The sequence below is a fragment of the Callospermophilus lateralis genome, unplaced genomic scaffold (genome assembly GCF_048772815.1).
Source record: "Callospermophilus lateralis isolate mCalLat2 unplaced genomic scaffold, mCalLat2.hap1 Scaffold_144, whole genome shotgun sequence".
In the NCBI taxonomy this organism is placed as follows: domain Eukaryota; kingdom Metazoa; phylum Chordata; class Mammalia; order Rodentia; family Sciuridae; genus Callospermophilus; species Callospermophilus lateralis.
The window spans coordinates 2,951,225-2,955,593 of record NW_027512584.1 but is presented as its reverse complement, the minus strand read 5'-3'; the positions used below and the strand labels follow the sequence as shown (position 1 = coordinate 2,955,593).

Sequence of the window (4,369 nt, the reverse complement as noted above, 5' to 3'; positions counted from 1 at the left end):
AGCTGCCTGAATATATGATCTTAGCTGGAAAACCACTTCTGGGTTAGAACTGTGTGGCTACTTTTAAATAACATTAGTGCCTGCAACACTGACCATCAGAGATAAAAACACAAATTTATCAGAAATTGATAGCATAGCCAAACTCACCACATATGTCATGTAAAAGAAGACGCTGCCAGTGAGATTTAAAAGAACAGAAAGTGGATGTGATTGGGTGACAGAAAGTCAAATCAACTCTACTGCCAGGCCCCCCTGGTTTCTTGTAGGTTAATAAGGCGACAGTTGGCAGAATGGATTTGCTAGAGATAAAGGAAGATAGAGAGGTTGCAGTGTGTGCCTGGGACCAGCAAAAATCATTTTGTTGCTTGAAATCTTGGTGTTTGGTGTTTGGTGATTTTTGGTTTTGTTTTTTAAACCAGGGACTGAACCCAGGGGCACTTAATTACTGAGCCACATCCCCAACCCTGACTTTTTAATTTTCTTTCTTTTTTTTTTTAAGTTGTCAATGGATTATTTATTTGTTTATTTGTTTATTTATTTATTTATTTATTTATTTATTTATTTATGTATTTATGTATTTATTTATATGTGGTGCTGAGGATCAAACCCAGGGCCTCACACATGCCAGGCAAGTACTCTACCATTAAGCCACAACTCCAGTCCCCCGACTTTTTAAAAATTCATTTTGAGACAGGGTCTTACGAAGTTCCTTAGGGCCTTGCTAAGTTACAGAAGCTGGCTTTGAACTGGCAATTCTCCTACCTCAGCTTCCTGAACCTCTGGGTGAAATCTTAGTATAAAATACACATCTAATTTCTTGTACACGCTACAGAACACTTGAGCTTTTCACCCTATTAACAGTGAATAATAAAATAGGGTTTTTTGTTTGTTTTGTTTTTAATTTCAACAAGAACACAAATAAAGCAAGGGCAAATAACTCTGTCAAAAGATAGATAGAAGATCCTTTTGATCTCTATCAAAAGATAGAGATCCTTTTGTTCCTACCTTGGGACAAATATCTAATCCTTTTAGATTTGTTCCTGCCATTGCCTTGTGTACAAAGGGGGATTGAGGTGGGGTATAGGACATCTCTCCAGGGAAAAGATCTTCTTGTTCTGCAAGTAAACAAAATGTAAAGGGCTCTTTTGAGATATGTGCTTTGAATCTGAGGATATATGCTGCTATGAACAAGAATTGATCAAATTCTTCAAGGCTAGTGATGTCTGGGGCTAAGGGCTATAGGTGTGTAGCTCAGCAGTCAAGTACATGGTTAGCAAGACCCTGGGCTCAAATCCCCAGCACCAAAAACAAAAAGCAAAATCCCCAAAACCAAAATGAGTGGTATTTTGAAGCTCCTTCTATACTTTCAACCTTCCCATGTGAGACTTCAGGTCTGATTTCTCTCTTGGAGAGACACATTAATGGTATCGATTCTCAAGCCAGCTCAAAGGTGTGGGTTTCAAGAGGGAGGTGGCTTCAGAATGAAACCTTCTGATAACTCCACATCTTTCTTTCCATTGTAAGATACATCTCTTCCTTGGTCCCCAAAGTCCCACTTCTAAGAACGTCTGCAGATTAATGGGTTGGGATTAACAGGACTTTGTTTCCTCTCTGAATGTCTTAGAGATAGGAAAAGATGCAATTAGCCAAAGAGTCTGTTGGGTTCTAAATTATCTTCTATGATGAAAATAGTACAGTTTGACCATGCAAAAATAGGCACAGTGATTTATTTGGAAAATTTCTAAAGAAATAAAAATCTAATTAATCTTTTGTGGGGAAACTTTTTCACTCCCATGAGCAGGCTGGTGCTAGCAGCAAGGTGAGTAGAGGAGGAAAACTTGGCAAATTTCAGTGAACTGGACGCGGTGGTGGCCACATGTTGAGATACCTCAAAGGCAACGTGTCATGATTTTATAGGCTACCCAGGTCTATTGGTTGGGGGACCTTTGACCTAGCTTCCTGTGCTTTACAATTAAAAATGTCTTTTTTTATATAGCTTTATTTATATGTGGTGCCGAGGATGGAACCCAGGGCCTCACACATACTAGGTGAGCACTCAATCGCTGAGCCACAAACCCAGCCCTTGATTTCTTTTAAAGACTTTCAGATGAGAAAAAACAAGAAGGAAACAGGGAGAGACACTATACAGCCTTCTCTGGACTTTGGCAATGAGGACTTTATTATACCCAACACTTACATTTTGCCTGTAACTTTTTTTTTTTATCCTCATTTCCAGATTGGCACAGTGGTGCCCACCTGTTATCCTGGTGACTCTGGAGGCTGAGGCAAGAGGATCGCAAGTTGGAAGCCAGCCTGGGAATTGTAGCAAGACCCTATATCAAAATAATAATAATAATAATAATAGAAAAGACTGGAGCTGGTCATGTGGCTCAAGCGCTAGCGCGCTCGCCTGGCTTGAAAAAAATACAAGGAAACACACACATATACACAACCATTTGTTCCCGAATAGAAATGTAAATAGGGCCGAATCAAACAATTTGTTCTTCTTTCTTCCAAAGGCAAAAAAAAAAGTAAAAGAAAAGGTAGGCTGCTGGCTGCGCCCCACAGAGCTCCTTCCACAATGGTGTGTACAAAGGGACAGCTGGGGATTTCGGGTTTCTGCAATACAGGGCCGCAGACAGAGGCAGCTCAAGGAAGGGGGGTGGTGTCATGCACCCAAGGAGAAGGGGGTCCAGCTTATTCAAGTCCAGGGTGCCCTCTTTGAGATCTGGGTACCCCCTGGGATATACCTGGGGCCGCACCCTCTCCAAGTCCTGAGCACTCTAGGGGAGAGGTCGCCAGGGCCACAAGCTCTCCAAGTCTGGGGCACCCATGCCCCACCCCTCGTGAGCCCGCTCTTCGAGGAGTGTGGCTGTGTCCGTGCTGGGGCTCAGTATGCCGGCACCTAGTGCTTGGGCAGCAGCTGGCAGCCTCTTTTGACGTGGCTGATAACTTTCTGCTTGAGCTGCACCACTTGCTCACTCAGCAGGCTGGCGGTGGACTCCAGCTCCTGATCTGCTTCTTCACTTTCTTCTCCAAGTGCGAGATGCGCTCCAGCTTGCGCTTGTGTCACTTGGAAGCTGCCATGCATTTGGCCAGCTGTTTGCGATCTGGCTCTTGCGTGTCCACCTTGATGGTCCACAACGGCGGGCTCTCGTGGAAGCTTGGCATGTCTGCCACCATCTGTGGGTCCTCCTTGAGCGCTGCCAGGCACAGCGGACCCAGTGGTATGGGGGCAGCTGCAGTGGGAAGGGAATGGGATCGGCGGTGATGGGCACAGTGGCAGCACCCAGCACCCCTGGGATCCAGCTTAGAACGGTGCCTCCTCGTGGCCAGCTCACGGAGGTGGGGTGAATAGGGGCTACACGCTGGATGCTGTGCCAGAGCATCTTCTTTCAGTGCCACAGCAGAGGCTGCCCTACCAGTGCCAAGCTGGTTCTGCTTGTGCAAATCTTCCAGAGCCTTCACAAAGCCCTCGGTGAACTCCTACTCCTCCCTGGCTGCCACCTTGGGGTAGAGGAACTGCGTGCTTCTCCTGTGGTGGTGACCAGCCCTTTGGACTGGATTATGGCGCCCTCGAGCTCAGGAGAGGTGAGCTTGAGTAGCTCCAGATCTGGTGAGGACGGCAGAGGCGGGCGCCACTGCATTGGGGGTGCCCATCCCGCCCAGGGTGGCTGAGGTGGCGCAGCCGCTGTCTGGAGCAGCAACACCTGCTTGCTCAGGCTCAGTGTCAGGGTGTCCTTCTGGGGCACCCCAGGAAACAAGCAGCCCTGGGACGCTAAGTTGCTGCCATTGCCACTGGTGCTACCGCCCAGGCTCAGGGCCTCATTGCCTTAGAGGGGTGTTTCCACCTGAATGCACAGGTAGAAGGCAGGAGTGGTTGGGCCTCTGTGCCCGGCCCTCCCACAGCGGCTCCTCAGAAACATTGTTCTTAAGGGAGAAAAATTTAAAGCATTCCCTCTACAATTAAAAAAAAATGATGCCCTTTTTCTTCCACTTCTATTCAACAACATCCTTGAAACTCTATCCAAAACAATGAGAAGAAAGAATTAAAGATAAATAAGTAGGAAAAGAGGAACTCAAACTATCACTATTTGCTAATGACATGCTTTTATATTTAGAAAACCAAAAAATATTCACCTGAAAACTTTCTTTACTAATAAATAAATTCAGCAAAATAAACACCCATAAATCAAATGCATTTCTATACTTTAACAATGAATTCACTGTAAAAATAAAATTAGGAAAACCACCCCATTAATATGGCCTCAAAAAAAAAGAATAAAACAAAATACTTGGGAATCAATCTAAAAAAGAGTTAAAATACCTCTACAATGAAAACTACAGAACACTAAAGATAGAGATTGAA

At 44.9% G+C, this 4,369-nt stretch overlaps 1 pseudogene; it reads right to left on the bottom strand.

Annotated features, from left to right (window-relative positions):
• Window positions 1-2,890: 2,890 nt before the first annotated feature.
• Window positions 2,891-3,926, bottom strand: LOC143388649 (transcription factor JunD-like; annotated as a pseudogene).
• Window positions 3,927-4,369: the final 443 nt, after the last annotated feature.